We start from the raw sequence: 21134 nt of genomic DNA on the forward strand, positions 1-21134 counted from the left end.
TCTCTCTTTACTGTTTGAAATAACCTGATCATTTAGGCATTTTTCTAGCTCAGTTACAACCAGCAAATTCGCTTGAATGAAGATCAATATTGTTTATCCTACTATAGGTCATAGTTAGCTCATTAATGCCAAATGTCTGCGTTATCAGCTCTGCTTTGTAAATGACCACTGTCGTTATTTTAAATACACTGATAAGCTTTAATGAAATTATCATAGTTCGTTTTCATGCACTTCATTTTTTCTGACCCCGCTTCATGCATCTGGTGAACTCTAATCCACAAAATCTTGTGCCAATTAAAATTGTTAGCCTTTAAGATTCCACAAGACCTTTTGCTTAGGCTATATTAAAATGTAGTGATGTATGGAAGTGAGAGCTGGACCATAAAGAAGGCTGATCGCCGAAGAATTGATGCTTTTGAATTATGGTGCTGGAGGAGACTCTTGAGAGTCCCATGGACTGCAAGAAGATCAAACCTCTCCATTCTGAAGGAAATCAGCCCTGAGTGCTCACTGGAAGGACAGATCGTGAAGCTGAGGCTCCAATACTTTGGCCACCTCATGAGAAGAGAAGACTCCCTGGAAAAGACCCTGATGTTGGGAAATATTGAGGGCACAAGGAGAAGGGGACGACAGAGGACGAGGTGGTGGACAGTGTTCTCGAAGCTACCAGCATGAGTTTGACCAAACTGCGGGAGGCAATGGAAGGCAGGAGTGCCTGGCATGCTCTGGTCCATGGGGTCACAAAGAGTTGGACACGACTAAACAACAACAACAACATATTAAAAGACTTGTGTAGCTACTTAGTGATCATAAAACTGTATCACTTTTTAAAAAATAAATAAAAAGAGCAGTATCTAAAGCAGGGTTTCCCAAACTTGGGTCTCCAGCTGTTTTTGGGGGGACTACATTTCCCATCATCCCTGACCACTGGTCCTGCTAACTATGGATGCTGGGAGTTATAGTCCAATAACATCCAGAGACCCAAGTTTGGGAAATCCTGATTTAAGCCGATCTTTCTCCATCTGCTTCCCTCCAGATGTTGGATTGCAACTCCCATCATCCCTGAACATTGCCCATGCTAGCTGGGGCTGATGGGAAATGTAGTCCAAAGGATATGGCGGGTGCTATGTTAAGGAAGGCTGATCTAAAGGAGGCAGAGAATTCCACTGTCAATTAACAAGACATCTATCTCCTGCCTATGTGGTGAGTGTTATCAAAGATGTACAGTACAGTGGTACCTTGGTTCTCGAACAGCTTAGTTGTCAAACAAATCAGCTCTTGAGCACTGCAAACCCGGAAATAAGTGTTCCAGTTTGCGAATGTTTTCCAGAAGCCGAACATCCGACGTGGCTTCCACTTGAGTGCAGAAAGCTCCTATAGCCAATTGGAAGCCGTGCTTTGATTTTTGAATGCTTTTGGAAGTCGAAAGGACTCCCGGAATGGATTATGTTTGAGGACCAAGGTACCACTGTACTACTTTTTACTGGAGTCCTGAACACACTTACTAGGGTGTAAGTCCCATTGATCATAGTGAGACATTCTTCTGAGTGGGCATGTATAGGATTGTGCTGTTATTCTGCAATGTGTAGGCAGAGATAGTGAGAACAGCACACTTTCTCAGCCATCTGAATGCTTGAAACAGCAAGCTAAGGAATGTTTAGTTATTTGTAAAACTGTTCACAGTAGGCATGCAGGCCTACTGCTTCAAGTCTCATATTCTGGCCTAGAAGTCAATAATAAAAAAATTAATGGTTTACTGGTGCAATCCTGCACATCTACTCAGAAGTAAATCCCACTGATTAGCATTTTAATATTGGGAATAGGCACCTATATAACAATGTTTAGTGCTTTCTACAGTATCCGATGTGTACTGCTCAAGTTCCTTTTCTTTAAAAAAAAATTATTTAAACTTTTCAAGTTTATACATTTCATTAGTTTTACAATTAATTTAACATTTCCTAGTTTGACTTCCTTTCCCCTCTTTGTGTGGTTCCTTAAATTTATTTATTTATTAGTATCTTCTGCATATCCACATTCATTTAATTTGCTCCCTTAATTATCTGCTTTAAATATATACTCTTATGAAACCACTCAGGTTTCATTTATTTATTTAAAATATTTCCAGGCTGCTTTTCTAGGCAAAAGCATCCATCCAAAGTGACTTGTCATTTTAAAAATACAATATTTAAAAATTTGAATGCTTCATTAATTTTTTTAATTTTTTTTTACAAAACTGGAGAGAACTTAATTGCGGCAGACCATTCAACCATGCTGTTAAGTATGTAGAAAACCAACAAGGTAATAAAGCCAACACCCTCCCATTACCTTTCCCCTGGTGAGATTGGCTGTGGGATATTCTTCCCGCCTGCTTACTCATTTCCATCTGGGTGTTGATTTAGGAACCATATGCCCAGTAGTGTCAGAGATATGAACGTGGAGCCTGTCGGTTGAAAGTAAATAAATCCGGGTGAGGCCAAAGCAGTTGCTAGGGCACGATCCAAGGTGTGGCAGAAAGATTGTGCTGACCTCTCCCACCTCACTTGTTTTCTGCAAATTCAAAAAAGGGATGGACTGTGTTTGCACAGGTTGAAAAATGTGTGTTCACAGCTAACGCTGTAAGGGTGTTTTTTTGGCAGGGGGAGTGGTTTGCCTTCAGTTCTGAAATGAATGATTAAACTGAAATGCCAGTCAACTGAGCGATGCTAGTAGGTGACCTTTCATTTCAACAACCCACCTTTCCTGGTATGTTCTTGATCATTCTCATAGTTTCTATTATTATTATTATTATTATTATTATTATTATTATTATTATTAGCCACTGTGCACAGCTCCCAACAGAATATTAATAATAAAAAAGCGACAACATCAAGCATTAAAATATTATTATTATTATTATTATTATTATTATTATTATTATTAGCCACCTTTTTCCCTGACAGGAGCTCAAGGCAATTTCTAGTTAAATTTTTATTTTATTCTATTCATCTGTTGAAGGTGTTGTACACAACCCCTTCCCTTGCACCTTTTTTTCTTTACAACATCCCTGTGAGGTAGGTTAGGTTGAGAGGTTGTCATTGGCTCAAGGTGACAGATTTATATGTGTATAAAATGTATACCTGCACGGTGGGAGATCAAACACAGGATAAGCTTCCTGATGTAGAATGTTCCTATTTCCATCCGAGAAATGTGGGAGGATATCCTTTTATTTTAAGTGGCGGGTGAATGCAATTGACATTTCCCTCCGAGAATAGAGTTGCCAGGCTTGTATTTTCTCCCTTGGAGGGCAAATGACAACTGGAGAAGGGTGATTTGGCAGAGGGGGGGCACACACACACACGTGCCCTTGCTACTGCTCCAAACAAAATGGACGCCGTCTATGGCTGCATCTCAATAGAATTAAAAAATTAAAAGTCTGGAGGTGCCTCACAGATCTCCTGCCTACGGCAGCTATGCTTTTCTCCCACCTGCTTCTAACAAAACCTAGAAAACCTAGAAAAGTAAGAACAGCCTGGCTAGATCAGACTATCCCTGTTACACGCTGATGAGCAGAACAGCACTTGTGTCCCCCCAATAAGTGGTCTTTAGAGGCATTGTGCCTCTTAATCCTGGGGGGCAGGATCTAGTCGTTGTGGTGACTAGTGGCCATTGATAGCCTAATCCTCTGTAAGCGTGTCAAATCTCCTTTTAAAGCCATCTGAGTCGGTGGCCGTTGTTTCAAGCGTTGATTCAGCCATCGCCATACATTGTGGGGGATCCCACAGCTTCAGCTACGCACTAAAAGCCGCCGCCGATACTAATGGTTCATCATAGCCAGCAGCCACACTCATGAGCACATAGCCACCACCTTCCAGAAAATGAGGTGAGTTGAGGGTGATGCTTCATGCTATTTTCATTTCTGCAAAGGAAGGTGGGGGAGCAGGCTTCCCTTTGACCCTGTTTTTTGAAGAGGATGGGGCAGTTTCACAAGTGTGTGAATTTCAAGGACTTCAGAGACAATGGACTCAGCTACACTAGTAAAGAGACACCAATTTGAATGTGCTATAAATATGCAACATCAGATGGCGCCAGAGAGCACGAAATTATAAAACACAATTTTCCATAGGTTTTTTTGTTTTGTTAAAATGATCTAATTTCTGACTTATTTATAGCGTGTGTGTTTTCCTGTGTTTAGATCCACCCAACGGCTTTGTGGTCAGTTTCTAGCAGAAGCCAGGCAGTGGGCAGGTGGTGCATAATAGCAGCCCTCCACCTTAATCCAGGGCCTGGCCTCATCCATTACCTTTCCCAAGTCACCTTTGTCCTTCAAGGTGATGAGCTGAGACCGTGCAGATCCCTTCATGTACAACAAAGTATTCTTTACTCTGCTCATGGGATATGCCTTTGTCCCTTCAAAACAAATGTTAGCTAGGCTAGGAGAAAACAAGTGATTCACTTTTTTTTTTCCTGAGAGGAATGTCTCATTAGCAGCTTATCTCTTTGCTGCTGCAGAGTAGCAGGAGAAGCAATTTTGCCTTTGGCAAACAGTGTGGTTCTTGTCTGGTGATAAAAAGAGTTTCTCACAAGCCTTTACAGGCTTATTCCTCAGCAGTGAGTCTGCATAAGCCTCAGTGCATACCCCTATTTAATCAGGACATCCCATTTTGGGGGGCCGTGCACTTACGTAAGTCACCTGGCTCCTGCAAGATTGGGGCCCTGAAATATGTGCCTCCTGGTTTTCTCCTGGGGCATATCGGAGGGTATGTCAGTGCTTCCCAGATGTTTTTACCTACAACTCCCATCATCCCTGACCACTGGGCTTGCTGGCCAGAGGGTTAATGGGAATTGTAATACGAAACATCTGGTGAATACCCAGTTGCAGAAGGCAGGCTTACATACAACCCATAATTCTATTTGCAGACCGTATGTGTATGTGTATTTAGACCATGCAGGTGGCGCTGTGGTCTAAACCACAGACCCTAGGGCTTGCCGATCAGAAGATTGGCGGTTCGAATCCCCACAACGGGGTGAGCTCCCGTTGCTCGGTCCCTGCTCCTGCCAACCTAGCAGTTCGAAAGCACGTCAAAGTGCAAGTAGATAAATAGGTACCACTCCGGCAAGAAAGTAAATGGTGTTTCCATGAGCTGCTCTGGTTCGCCAGAAGTGGCTTAGTCATGCTGGCCACATGACCCGGAAGCTGTACGCCTGTTCCCTCGGCCAGTAAAGTGAGATGAGCGCTGCAACCCCAGAGTCGTCCGTGACTGGACCTAACGGTCAGGGGTCCCTTTACCTTTACCTTATGTGTATGATGGAGTTGTCTCCTCAGGTCTTTGGGAGCTTGCAGAAATAAATAAACAATGTAAGCAAATCGTTTTGTGCAAGCGCAACACTTTACGCTAAGATAGAAACTTGATGATGTTTTAGATTCTGAACCATTAAATAAATGTTGTAAATAAATAATAAGAAAGCAAGTTAATAGCAAGGAAAGTTGTTGGGTGAACAAAAGACTGCATTCCGTACACATCACCTCGCAGCCTGATAACCTTTTATTACTAAATGGTGTGGGTTTTAGAGGCCTAGTTGCAGAGCCCACCAAGTCTCCATGTATCAGTGACGACACACTACTGATCGTCACTCTCCTTACTCTGAAATTAGGTTCCATTCATGATCAAGATTCCATGATGCCTTTATTTTTCAAAGGTTTAATGACTTATATAAAAACAAAACAATAGTTTCTTCCAGATACCGTCACAGACAGGGACAATTGACCATGCCGGCTTGCGGCTCATAGGAATTGGTTATCCTTACCCAATGCACATGGGTTTCATGCAGAAGGGAAAGAGAAGAGAAAGATGCGTAGGGTTTCTCCCGTTTTCTGGAAGATAGCCCCAGCGTTTACGACCTTCTGGAAAATAAGCACCTTACCTGTTTCATCCAGACTTTGAGAACACCAGGCAATCTGTTGGTTGATTTGAAATGCTGCTGGTTTTGTTATTGTACATATTTCTTTCTCCTTTTTTTAAATTGTAAAGTACTTTGTGAATTAAATCAGAAAGGAGGCATACAAACAACTCTAAAAATAAAAGGAGAGAGAGACTAGAAAGGTCCTAACTATGGACTCTGGATCTTACACTATGATTGAGGAGAGCCAAGGACATCCCCAGGGAGCGATTTACCTGGCACAGTCCAGAAAAAATGAATTGTCCTCAGTTAAGTATGAACATGGAAGAGTATAGAAGGTGTGTTTCTTCTTCCCAGAAGCTTTCTGTGCAGCCTGAAACCTTCATGTGGTGGAGCCTAATTTGAATGTCTGCTACCTTCTCCCACATTCCATTTTTAGGCTGTGACTAGATGCTCATTGGATGGCTTCCCAGCCACCCAACCCCCACGCCTCACATCCCACCCCAAATGTTTTATTTACCACCTAGCCTGGTGAAGATATATGGAAAACGTGAAAGCTTGGATGCTATTTTGTAACATTTCGGTTGGCCTAATAAAAGTATTCCCCTTATATGTTATTTTTGAATTTTTCTTCTGGGCAGCCCAGCTGCCTCTACTTTTTTTTTTTTTTTTTTTTTGGTATAATTTCTTGTATTTCTGTGTCTTTAAGGCTGGAATGTCATTTTGTAGAGATCAATGAGAACATTAACCACATCCTTAGAAGTTGTGATCTTGAAAATATTTATAATAGAAGAAACAATTATTTTGGATGGCATCGCCTCTCAAGCTTGGTTAGTTCATACTCAGAAAAGGAAAAGGAAAGATTTCCTTGTTTCCAGTACATTTATTCAATTTATTCTGGTCCTGGCTGTTGAAACATTTAATGTGTGAATCATAAAAAAATAACCAGAGGATATTGGTGGCATAACAAAGAGAGACGGGTGCATAGTCCCCTAAAGAGAGATCATTTGGGTATTCAGATATGTTAACTTCTTTCCAGCTTAACTGTCTTAATATGATAATTGTATCTTCACATTGCTAAAATTAACTCATCAGCCAAAACTATGAATTTGAATTGACATGCTTTTTATCCCATGACTCTGATTAATTATTATTTTTAAGTATACAAAAAGCCTGGAAGAAAACATTAGTATTAAGAACCAGTCCACTGACCACACACTAATTCTGCTTTATGTGCTAAATTATCAGGATATATATCTTGCTTTTCACTCACTCATAACAAACCATATCAGTATTCAGCAATCTCAAAATATTGTTATGGGTTGGTGGGGCAACAGGGATCCTCTCGATCCCTGGGTGCCAGATTTCCCCCACTAGACTCTTGGGTGCTGAGGTTTAATCAGAGCTTTCATTGTTAAGATGAGCTGACAGGCTGAGCTTGTTTCTCTGCCAGACAGAAGGGCAGAGGGAGATGATAGTACTGCCACGCTCGTTGGCATCCATCTGTCTTGAGAGACAATGGAGTGCAGTTCCAGGGGTGAAGTCAAACTGCTGTGTTAGAAACACCAAAGTGGCCTTCCCAAAAGGCCTGGGAAGTTGTGTACAGAGGTGCTGAGCTAGCTTCATTAATCATGAACCCTCAAATCTGGGATCCCCTTGAAACTGGTGCCAAAGTTTTGTAAGTGTTTTGTAGCGAAAACCCCGTGTTTTGTACTGCGCCACAAATGGAGTAATTGATGCGTCAAACCCGAGGGTTCCTAGTTAACACCCCAAAACCCAACATTGTCTGATCCACTCAAAACCGGTGTCGAAGTTTTGTAATCGTTTTGTACCATTTTGTAGCAAAACCCCCGCAATTTGTAGCACCCCACAAATGGAGCAATAGGCACTCAAACCCAGGGCTCATGGAGTCACACAAAAAAACTAAGGTTGTCCAATCTCCTCAAAACTGCTGCCAATGTTTTGAAATTGTTTTGTACCGTTTTGTAGCAAACCCTCCACAATTTTTAGCACCCCATATGTGTTTTCATTTTAACCGCATGTGTTTTAACTTTAGCAACTGGCCTAGGCTTTGCCAGTTGATTGCAGCATTGTTATTATTATTATTATTATTATTAATAATAATAATACTCTGCCCGTTTGGCTGGGTTTCCCCAGCATCTTGGCTTGATGAGGCATGTGACCCTCACCTCCTCCCCAAGCTAGTGGGCCCTATCTAGGCCTTGGGTCCTTGTCTGCCTTCGCCTCCTAGAGCATACCTCCCACTGCTCCCTATACCTCAGAGCCCACCTTGTTCTGGCCTGAAACCAGTGGCTGTGAGTCTTGCCGGACCTGCCCCCTGCCTGGCAGGCAGGCCACTTCCACCTGGCCCAGGAAGACAGCGTCTTGGCAGACCACAGTTACAATGTACAGTACTGAAAAGGAAAGGTTTGAGGGAGAACCTGTTGCTGTGCTTGTTTTTTGTCAGAAACATCTCCATGGAAATAAACCCTTAATTCAGGGCCCCAAACAAAGGCTACACTTATACAAATCATTTTAATCGGAAACATTTATCCACTTAATAATAGATGGGTTCCATGAGCACTCACAAATGGTTTTGCCAAAGTCTATCTATTTATTTTCAAAATACAGGCATATAAAAGAAAAGGAAATAAAAACATCTGAACCTATAACAGTGGTGCCCCGCAAGACGAATGCCTCGCAAGACGGGAAACTCGCTAGACGAAAGAGTTTTCCGTTTTGGAGGTGCTTCGCAAAACGAATTTCTTATGGGCTTGCTTCGCAAGACGAAAATGTCTTGTGAGTTCCTGCGGGTTTTTTCCCCCCCCCCCTTTTTCTAAGCCACTTATCCGCTTATCCGCTAAGCCGCTAAAAGCCGCTAAACCGCTAATAGCGCTAATCCGCTAAGCTGTCAATGGGCTTGCTTCGCAAGACGAAAAAACTGCTAGACGAAGAGAATCGCAGAACGGATTCTTTTCGTCTTGCGAGGCACCAATGTATACCTAGAATAAAAGCCTCCGGCTTCTTGAGATTAGTCTTTTTAAAACATTTTCCCCAACTCATTATGACTCATTTCCCAGTATTCCTTAGCTATTCTACCAGTCCACCATATAGGTTAGAAATTTCCTTTCATATAATTACATTTCCAACAATTACCTGACTCAGACTTAGACATTTTTTGCTAATTTACTTGGTGTCACGTACCATCTATAGATCATTTTCACATAATTTTCATTCAAAGCATAGCAAACCGTAAATTTCAACCCTGTTTCCCCACTTCCTTGTAACTACCAAAGACATCCTCAGCCATTTTATGACTGAGGCCAAGCTTCATTCATCTTCGTAACATTGCTCTGAACACCTAAGCCTGCTGAGAGAGAGATGTTGTTGTTGTTTAGTCGTTTAGTCGTGTCCGACTCTTCATGAGCCCATGGACCAGAGCACGCCAGGCACTCCTGTCTTCCATTGCCTCCCGCAGTTTGGTCAAACTCATGCTGGTAGCTTCGAGAACACTGTCCAACCATCTCATCCTCTGTCGTCCCCTTCTCCTTGTGCCCTCAATATTTCCCAACATCAGGGTCTTTTCCAGGGAGTCTTCTCTTCTCATAAGGTGGCCAAAGTATTGGAGTCTCAGCTTCACTATCTGTCCTTCCAGTGAGCACTCAGGGCTGATTTCCTTAAGAATGGATAGGTTTGCTCTTCTTGCAGTCCATGGGACACTCAAGAGTCTCCTCCAGCACCATAATTCAAAAGCATCAATTCTTCGGTGATCAGCCTTCTTTATGATCCAGCTCTCACTTCCATACATCACTACTGGGAAAACCATAGCTTTTACTATACGGACCTTTGTTGGCAAGGTAATGTCTCTACTACTGATTTCCCATCTGGGCTCATGATGATGTTTCCAACTGCAAGACACATGACCAAAAAAACACACAAAACCCCCCAATTTTAACAAACTTTATTCCATTATTCCATACTATAAGCTCAAGCTGAGAATGCCAAGTCACAGATTCTAAAGGGATAAATTGGTTTGTGCACCTGTAAATCAAATGAAAGAGCCACGATGAACGGAATGTACTTTTTAAAATGTCTTGCTAGATGACATTAACAACGTTCAGAAGTTAACTAGAAGCAGTCTCTCCTTGAATTTCCTTTGCTGTGGAACGGCTAGTTTAATGTCATTTACAGTGTGCCCTGGAAGGTCAGAAAGTTCCCCCACTTGATTTTGAATATTGCTATTTCTGATGTCAGATTTTGCGTCCCTACAAATGGCGCTGATAGAGACTACCCTTTTGTCCTGTGCAAAATGCAGAAGGTCCTTGCTGACAGATAATATGTAATCCGTACATTGGAAGAACTGCTACTGTTTTAGTCTGAATCATACATTGCTATACAGTTTATCTTTTGTGCAGCTCCTTTTAGAACCATGGAAGGAGAGACGCCTGCCCGGGCTTCTGAAAATTCTAACTGCAAGAATAAAAGGTGCAGAATTTGCTTCTACCACCAGGAGGAACTGGTGTATAACTTCTGCACAGTCTGTTACTATTTTTCATTCAGTAAGAGTGCATAGTAATGGGTGAGTGACTCATGAAATCTATATACCCAACAGCGTCAAATCTATGGAAGTCAGAGGTGGGCAGATCGAATTCCAACATTGCTGCGTTGTGCATCCAGCTCTTCTTGCTTTCTGTTTCGACTTGAAGAATTTCTTAAATTACTTTCAGAATTGATGTGTGTACAGTTTAACACTGTACATCTCCGTTCCCCCCTTTTTTCATATTCTCGCTGGTCCTCATAAGTGCAGATGTACATTGATTACGAGTGGTGATTTGCAAAGCATATACCCAAATGGAGGCAAGTTTTCTTTCGAAAAATCCCCATGAAAATTCTTCAGATTTTTAGTGCAAATTTATCCTAATAAACACATTTTTACATGCAGTTTCAACAAATGTACATGTTATTTGCAAGTAATTTATCCTAATAAAATGCATTTGTATACTAATATATTTATGTTTATGCACACTTTTACCCAATAGATGCATTTCTGTAAATATTAATTGGTTGGAAAACTGCATCACAAAATTCGAATGATGGATGCGTTTCAGTACTCATGCTGCGAATTGGATCAATTTGGCTTTAAACGTGAACTGAATTGAATTCCTTTTCCCAACCTTACTCCTCACAATGTGGGAGTCTTCTAAATACAAAACCCACCACTGTACATCTTCATATTGGCTAGTTTAAGGATTTATGCATTTGTCAATACCAAGGGTTTGGTCTAAAGAGTTTTCAATAATAATTAAATGATGGTCTGAAGGCTGTATTTGTGAAACCACTTGGATTTCCCAAGGGCTCTCGCTAAAACCACCTCACCCAGCTGTAAAATAAATCAAGTATATCTTTTGATACGTTGTTCAATGAAACCACCATTCTCCCCCATTTTCCAGGCAGATGTGATGTTAGAACTGATGAGTTCTGACCAAAGAGCAGAAATAATAAACAGCTCTTCCTATATTTTATTTCCACAGGAATATCTGAACTATCTTCAAATAGAACATTTCTGCACCTAAGCTGAAGTTCCCTCCCGAAATATTTTTTGCTGTGGTTTCTAACCGTGCGGCTTTCTCACACAGAACAAGTTTTTCCAGTATTCTGGGTAATCTTTGCTCGTTCCCACACAAATAATGAAGCCGTAAATAATGAAGCATGGAAATGCTAAAAACACAACTCAGCAGTATTTGAAAGGAATACGTCAGTGACAGCATTTAAGAAAAAGCCACTCAGCCTTAGGGCCATTGAAGATGGAATAACTCTAAGGTTGCATTCACATGGCATTTTATCAGAATCCATGGAGACTGAGCACTTGTTTTCTGTATGTGGTCCACATGCACTCACTGGGAGGAAAATATGAATCCCTGTGCCCCACATGTGTGGGTTAAATAACAAAAGAATCAGTTGGATGCCTGGATTCAAAACATGGGGCTAAGCTCAATCTCCAGCAGGATGGAGCCCCCAGCAGTAAAGTTTAAACTTGACAACAAGTCAAGCAGTAGCATAGCATTAGGAATACAGGAAACCTGAAGAAATACCATTAGCGGATGCCAAAAAGCTGTACACCAACTACAGCTAGGAGTTATTGTGAAGTGAATATGCTAAATATTGGAAAGAACAGTAATTGGCAGATTTCTATCTGGAAATTGCCTCTTTTCTCTTTCTTCTTTGTTTCTTTTTATTCTTATTTAGTTGTTGATAGTTTTTTTATTAATGTTAAATAACATTACCTATAAGTATGATTATAAATGATATACGAAGATACATACGGAGAGGAGACTGATAGAAGACATCTGTGTGATTTTTCTCAGCGTGTGAGGCTGAGAAAGATGGGAGCTCTCCCAGGTGGGAAGATGCGGATCTTTGCAAAATGAATATTAAGATAGAAGGTAGGTAGAATATAAAATTTTGTGTTTCTGTGGGTGTGTTTCTTTTTCCTTCTTCGCTTTTTATTTCCCTTTTCTTTTTTATTATTTTGTTCTCTTTACATATAAGCTTTGTTGGGTTGTTGTTGTATATGTTGAGAACCTTTAATAAAATTGAGTTTTTTATAAAAAGTAATATAGGTTTTTAGACCTTCTTATCCCATTTAGTCCACTCGCAAACAGCAATCCTCTCTTTTTACCCGTCTTGCAATAGACAGTGAGAGGGCGAGCATTCTGTCAGTGGTGGAGCGGGTGGAATTTTGCCTCTTGCACTTCTGCTGCATGAGGCAGGTACTTCACCTTGCCTCATGGGTGGACCTGTTCTCCTAACAGGGCATGCACTAAGATAGCTTCCCTGCCCAAGGAATGTGCAAAAGCAGTCAGTCAGGCAATTGTAAATTTGCTTGTGCATTTTTCTGCAGGTTTGAGGGATCAACCCACCGCCCCTTAAAATAGATAAAAAGGTAAAGGGACCCCTGACCATTAGGTCCAGTCATGGATGACTCTGGGGTTGCGGCGCTCATCTCGCTTTATTGGCCAAGGGAGCCGGCGTACAGCTTCTGGGTCATGTGACCAGCATGAGTAAGCCACTTCTGGAGAACCAGAGCAGCGCACGGAAACGCCGTTTACCTTCCCACCGGAGCAGTGCCTATTTATCTACTTGTACTTTGATGTGCTTTTGAACTGCTAGGTTGGCAGGAGCAGGGACCGAGCAACGGGAGCTCACCCCGTCGTAGGGATTCGAACCACTGACCTTCTGATCAGCAAGTCCTAGGCTCTGTGGTTTAACCCACAGCGCCACCCGCGTCCCTTCCAATATAGCTATATAAGGCTAATCTCCTGCTGCAGCCTTACTAACCCAGTGGAAAAGAAATAAAAGCAATTGTAAAGTCTCAGCACACACTTTCTAGGCTGCCGCCCAATATATCTGATGTATAAATGCTGAATTTGGTTTGCTTGTACAATTTTCTTTTCTGGTAAAAACTGAAGACTCAACGGGGGGGGGTGTCTTTTTTCAGGAATGCCCCACCACCTCCTAAGGCAGATGGCTCACTTTTGCTTACCAGGAGGGAGAGGGGCAAGGTGGTGGGGTGGTCAGCGTGGTGCAACTACATCAGCAGAACCAATCCAGCACTCCTGCTGGTACTCTTGCACTGCGCAGAACAGCTCCCCGTTCCCTCGCTTCTTGCCCTGCTGATAGGTAACACTGACCCAGCTGCCCGGAAGCTAGTGCAGTTACTGTGCCCCATGCAGCGAGCCATTTCTGTACATGACCTGACAGCTTTTTAGTAAACAAAGCAGATTCCCCCCCCCCCTTTGCAATGGAGAGCCCCAGGGCCATAATAGCTGCAGATCAAGCTTGCAATTCTCTGCATAATTATATGGGACCAAGGCCTGTTGTTTGTGTGGAGCTTGCCTCCAAGTAAGGATGCATGTGATCAGGGTATTAAACAAAAACAAACAAAAACAGAAGCAGAAAAAAATCCCCTTAAAAAGTTAACTACCCTGAAGCATCCCTGATGCTTTGTGTTCCTACTAGGTCTTCTACCTCTGAATGGTGTCTTCCAATAAGCAGTGTTTTTTGTAGAGAAGCTCATTCATATAGGTCACAGAGTACCGGTATTTATAGTCAGACAGTCACATATTGCTGCATTTCACATTGTCAGAAGTCGAACTAGAACGGTGCAGATGGACAAAATAGCAGGTATCCTGCACACACAACTCAGGACCCCGCATTCTTCCTTGATGCTTTGTTCTCCTTGCTTCAAGAAGATCAGGAAAGGACTTCTATCAATGCCAAACGTCTAGGACACACGTGTTAAAAGTGAGTTTCTTAGAGTGTTGATCAAAGTCTCTGGCTGGATACTGGGCTTACAGCATCAGTTAACAAAGCCAAAATATGTTGCAGTTTGCTGGCCAGGATGTTAGAGGGAATAGCAGCAGTATAGCTAAATATGGAGCAAGCAATTAGCTAGGTCTTTTGCAAGCCAAATAATCTCACATCACTTGGGGTGAGAAGCGTCAGGATGATTAATCCAATTTAAGAGATGAAGTTGCAGGGGCAAAGAGGCCAAGCAGCTTTTCCTAAGGTGCCAGGGTGGGGCTGAATAACTCTGTGTGGCAGAGACAGTATTAAAAGGGGGCTTTTCATATGCTTCTATGTAGTGTTCTCCATCAGATGTCATGGTTGGGTGTGTGTGCTTTTTTTACCAACACACTTTTAATTACTAGAACTGTTGGGAAACAGCCATGGTGGGACGGGAGTGGCATGGTGAATGAAAAACCAAGCTACTGTAGCTGTGTATGCTCAGCACATATTGTGGGATGGATGGGGTTGTTCCCACTGGCTCTACTACCCATGTGCATTGAACTAAACCTGTACATAGCACACAAAAGCTATACGTGCATATGATCTGTATACAGGATCCATACCCTGTTAATGTACAGGGTGAAAATTGCTCTGACGGAACTGATGGTTAGACAACTTGCACATTTACCTAGGGTTCTTGGGATGCCTTCCTGTGAATTAAGCAACTTTTCTCTTGGCCTGTAATCTGTAAGGTAGGTTTAAGTATAAATTGCTACCAGGAGCAACTTTGGAAGAGGATGGTCTTCAAGTGTAAGAATATGCCATTTTCTCCCAAAAGGTATTATTTCGTTTGTGTAGTAGGGGCAGGATTGGAACCAGGGCAAAGAGCCCCCTCTGCCAGCACTGTGGCCATGATCCAAAGAGGGGTCTCTGCAGTTGCAGCTGGCCTTGAGGTCTGATCATAGATGCCTTGCCAGTTCATGAAAGAGTTAGACCTAAGAGCTTACTTAACACTCTTAACTCTAATGATATGTAGCATAAGATATCCCTCCCTTGCAAAGTGGCAAGTACAACTTGCGCTTAGCGCTCTCTCTCTCTCTCTCTCTCTCTCTCTCTCTCTCTCTGAAGCCAATAGGATTTAAACATTGGCTGGATCATGTCCACTGATGATGTCAGTTGATTGGAAACTCCAGCTTCTCATGCACATCAAAACACTGCACCCTTCCCCTGCCACATGCCACACGCTTGGGGTCATTTATTTTGGAAACCCCCTTTTAAATTTAACTCCTTCCCCCTTAGCTCCCTCTTCCTCCCCTTCCCATGCCCATGTAATGCTCTGTTGACCTCCTGCCATTTAGCTGGTGTTTTCCTCTGTAAAATGCATGGCCTCCTTTGACTTGGAGAGACAGGGCTAGTTCTCAAGACAAATCTGCGAAAGTTCCTGCAGCTGCAACTAGCTTCGTCCCCATAGCCAAGAAAGATTGGGGATGTTCATATTGTTCATTTTCCACTGCAAAATGTCACGGAGCATAAACTGACTTAATTCAAGAGATGGAGCTGAATGATAAATAAACCAGAATCCCTTGGGGAACTGGATGCCTTTCTGGAAATTGCTGTCTTGACTTGGACGTGGAGATTATTTACCCTGCCTGTTTTTAACCAGAAACTTTGCACACATTTGTCTCTTTCATTACATCTTATTTCCAGATGCATTGTCAGCTTCCCTCTACATAAGGAATGATGAACCCAGCACCCTCCAGATGTTGCTGGAACAGAACTCTCTTTATCCTTAACCATTGGCCAGGCTGGCTGGGGTTGATGGCCAGGGCTCTGAAACACAACCCACTAGCTGTGTATAGCTTGAGAAACCTGGACTGCATTCCATAATAGGTCTGTACTAAAGCAATGGTGAGGAACCTGTGGCCCTCTTGATGTTACTGGACTCCAGCTGTTGCACTCATATCCGGCACGCAGTCTTTCCATAGGCAGCCAGGTTCTCCATATGTTCTACAGTTCCAGGCTGCATAACCAACACAGTCAGGTTGGTTACCAACATTCACAGTCAGAGGGGTTACCAACTGGTCACTCCAGCAGCTATTTTGGTGGTGCTGTGATGGGGTGCTGGCTTGCACCATATCCCATACTTCTTTGTGGCAAAATGGATGGGGTGATCATTGATGCAAAGGGGAGCTATTTTTACATTTATTTCCCCCTCCTCAATGGGAAGGAAATTCTAGATCCAGGGCCAGTGTAGATTTGTGCCATGATGTAGTCATGGTGCAAATGAGTAGATCTGCTATATATTTTGGAAAGTTGTTGACCCCCTCCAGGCAGACGGAAGGTATAAATGGGTGAATAAACCCTATTTCTTAATGCACGACAGTCCCCACCGTGTCTTCTGTTTTCCAAAGAGACACAGACCCTGTGTGTGGGCCTTTGGCCCCATGCGCTCTTGCCACTGCTTGGCGGAGACAGGGACAGGCACCGAGCTTTTGCAACAATATGGACTGGGCCATGCATCTAGAACAGGCTTCCTCAAACTCAGCCCCCCAGATGTTTTTTGGCCTACAACTCCTATGATCCCTACGTAGCAGGACCAGTGGTCAGGGGTGATGGGAACTGTAGTCTCAAAACATCTGGAGGGCCGAGTTTGAGGAAACCTGATCTAGACGCACAGCTGGATGCACATCCATACCATAGAGTTGTATCCAGACTTAATCATGCTTAGAGATGCAATGTCTAACTTAAAGTCCCATTGATTTCATACCCTCCAACATTTCTCCAGTGAAAATAGGGACGTCCCACTCCATAATGATCATTTTACTATTTATTGCCCACACATCTTGCTGGGTTGCCCCAGCCATTCTGGGCAGCTTCCAACATATATAAAACATAATAATACCTTAAACATTTAAAAAACCTTCCCTATACTTCAGATGGCTTGGGGGTTGGATAACTCCATACCCTCCAACATTTATCCAATGAAAATAGAGACAGCCTAAGGAAAAGTGGGACATTCTGGGATTGAATCAGAAATGGGGATGGCTTCTCTAAATCAGGGATGTCCCTGGAAAATAGGGACACTTTGGAGGGTTTGTGATTTCAGTGAGTCTACTCTGAGCATAAGGCTGGTTACAACCAAATAGGGGTTAGTATGTAATAAATTTTAATAACATTTATAGCTGTGTCTCATTATTATTCCCCGCCACACACACACCATCCCTTAATCCTCAAAGAATTTGAGCTCCAGATTCAAAAGGTATAGTTGCAGATATAGCTTATCCTTGCTTCAGGCCCAGTCATGTAAGCTCTAATACATCTGCTGTTGCATAATATTAAAAACACAAAGAAAGAAAATATCCAGAGAAAGTATAAGGTAAAGGTTTTCCTTTGGGATGTGCTTGAGCCAGTCACCGTCTTGCTCTAACTTGCCCCCTTTCAAAACATTTAACCTATTAACTCCCTGGAATTCGGATGGGCGTTCTAAAGGTTTTATATACACAATGTAAACCACCTTGGGCATGCAAAGCATGTTGTAGAATCTCCACTTTGGTTTTACAATTTATCGGTAACTAGAGAGAGAGAGAGAGAGAGAGAGAGAGAGAGAGAGAGAGAGAGAGAGAGAGTAGCGATGTATGGAAGTGAGAGCTGGACCATAAAGAAGGCTGACCGCCTAAGAATTGGTGCTTTTGAATTATGATGCTGGAGGAGACTCTTGAGAGTCCCATGGACTGCAAGAAGATCAAACTTAAATCCATTCTGAAGGAAATCAGCCCTGAGTGCTCACTGGAAGGACAGATCCTGAAGCTGAGGCTCCAATACTTTGGCCACCTCATGAGAAGAGAAGACTCCCTGGAGAAGACCCTGATATTGGGAAAGATGGAGGGCACAAGGAGAAGGGGACGACAGAGGACGAGATGATTGGACAGTGTTCTCAAAGCTACCAACATGAGTTTGACCAAACTGCAGGAGGCAGTGGAAGACAGGAGTGCCTGGCGTGCTCTGGTCCATGGGGTCACAAACAGTCAGACACGATTGAATGACTAAATGACTAAAATACACACACACACACACATACACACACACACACACGGTTAATCTTCAACAAACCTCCTTTTCTCCTCAATGAGAGCAACTATATATAGGAACCTGATGCAGAGGCATGGTAGAATGAAGCGTTAGATGAGGGGTAGGGAAAACCTATGACTTTCCATATGTTTCTAGACTAATAATAATAATAATAATAATAATAATAATAATTTATTTATACCCCGCCCATCTGGCTGGGTTTCCCCAGCCACTCTGGACGGCTTCCAACAGAATATTAAAAATACGATAAAACATCAAACATTAAAAACTTCCCTAAACTACAACTCCTATCATCTCTAATCATTGGTCATTACTGGCTAGGGCTGATGGGAGTCCAACATAGATAACATCACATGTTCCAGCAGTTCCCCTTCACTTTTTTCTTATTGATGTAGTCTCATTGGGGCCATTTTTTTGTGCAAGAACATCCAACCAGTTTTAGCTGAACAACCTGAATTTGCTGCTGTGTGATTGAATCCCACCCACCAAAACAGCAACAGTCTGGTTCACCTAGCTCAGCATTGCCCATGCTGACTAGCTGCGTCTCTCCAGACAGGGATCTTTTCCAGCCCTGCCTGCAGATGCCAGTGATTGAACCTTCTGAATCCACCACTGGCCTACATACAGACATCCACTTGCATTATTAATTGCTACTACCACTGTTAAAGAAGCAGACAGGGGAAACAATGGCGCTGTGGAATTTTGCGCAGCTAGCCAGAGAACGATGCCAGCCACTCAGTTCCTTCCTGCGAGGGGTAAAGGATGAAAACGGGGACTTCCTTCCTTGCAACCCCGAAGCAGCAGTGTATGCCCTCCGTTCCTCTCGCACAGCAGCGAGAAATGTAATTTTGGCTCGGAAATGGCATTTGCTCATTTGTCTCCAGGAATCCACAAGTTTGGCAACTGGCTCAGCTCAGTTCCTTAGTAACATGCGAACATGGTCCGCGTACACAATAGAGCAGTGGTCCTCAAAGGGTGAGAGAGGATGGCAAGTTATGGCGTGACAATTCAAGGGCTAGCTATACTGTATTTGGGGAATAATTCATGTTTTGTATGCAGCTGCATTGCTTTATAGTTTCTGGATGTCCCCTGATCGCATTGTAAAGTAGCTGTGTTCTATGTTATAAGTCAAGCACTGCTGGGAGTTGTTGTCCCCCCCCCCCAAATGTATTTCTTATCAATTAAAAACAAAATCATCCCAGAGAAAAAAGCTTGAGAACCACTGCACTAGTGGCTTAAAGCACAGTGAGGTCCTTTCAAGTCACATTTGCACATCACTGTACACACCAGATGTCTTCATCAGATGCACATTGCCTGTTTGGTTTCCCTGCTCCTTCAAGCCCCCCAACCCTGAAATCCTATTCTTTAAACCAGGCATAGGCAAACTCCAGCCCTCCAGATGTTTTGGGACTACAACTCCCATCATCCCTGACCACTAGTCCTGTAAGCTAGGGATGATGGGAATTGTAGTCCCAAAACATCCGGAGGGCCGGAATTTGCCTATGCCTGCATTAAACTGTCACCTACGTGTGTGCAATAGCTGTTTCCAATGTACACACCTCAGCTTCACTGCAAAGCAAATGTGGCTTACATTTTACCTTTCAGGCTGAAGCTCATTTGAGGGGATACGCACCAAACAGCAATGTTGTGTGCACACAGTGCTGGACGTAAGATCCAATAATCAACATTTGCAGCTCCTGATATCATAAGGAACTGTTTGTGGTATCAGTAGACAGCAGACACGGGTTACTCACCAGAGTTAGCAGGCTGTTGTGTCTTATGATAGTCATGCAGTTAGGTCATAGAAAAGGGATATGCAGTAATGATATGTGCTCAGGGTTACTTTTGTTCAGAGACTTTTTGATCACTTCTATAAGTCTCATTTGCAGGTCCACATCTAAGTCTAATCCATTTTGCCAAGTGTTTCAGCATCACTGCTAATTAGCCCCAGAGCTGCCACAATCTATTGCAGGAGTTCCTGTTTTTATTACTGCTTTCCGGTGGCCTATTTGATGTTTTTTTTTTTGTTGTTGCTTTTTGTTGTTGTTTAGTTGTCTCCTTAGAATCCAGCTGCCTCCCTGCTCTTCAAATTGCATATGGCACATTTCCAAGCTGCTTCAGAGAGAGTTTGTTTTCGTAATCTGGAATATCCAGGGTTGATACAAAGGTTGAATGAACCAAGAGCCTAGAGTTGCAGGGGAGGTGCATTCATCAACCTTCCTGCCCACTCTCTCAACTCAAGCGTGTTGCCTGGGTGTTCTCCATAGATCCCCAAAGAGCTTGCAGTGAATTGTGAACTCTATCCAACATGGCGTACTGAACATCACACCAAGCCAAGCAAATACATTACATATAATAACTGGAGCTATAATAAGAGCAAAAACAAAAAGCCCAAACAGAAGAAATGGCTAGCAAGCAAGTTTGTCCCGAGACATTTGACTTATACCCTCCAACATTTCTCTGATGAAAATAGGGATGTATAATAATAATAATAATAATAATAATAATATTTACACCCTGTCCATCTGACTGGTTTGACCCAGCCACTCCGGGTGGCTTCCAATATATATATAAACATAATAAATCATTAAACGTTTAAAAACTTCCGTATAGAGGGCTGCCTTCCAATGTCCCCTGAAGGTTGTATTGTTACTTATCTCCTTGGTGGGGGGTGGGGGTGGTCACATAACCCCATAACCCCAACATTTCTCTTCTCGGGAGCCAGCATGGTGTAGTGGTTAAGAGCGGTGGATTTGTAATCTGGTGAACCGGGTTTGCTTCCCTGCTCCTCCACATGCAGTGGCTGGGTGACCTTGGGCTAGTCACACTTCTCTGAAGTCTCTCAGCCTCACTCACCTCACAGAGTGTTTGTTGTGGGG

Source organism: Podarcis erhardii, assembly GCF_964252035.2.
Source record: "Podarcis erhardii genome assembly, chromosome: 3".
Classification (NCBI taxonomy): domain Eukaryota; kingdom Metazoa; phylum Chordata; class Lepidosauria; order Squamata; family Lacertidae; genus Podarcis; species Podarcis erhardii.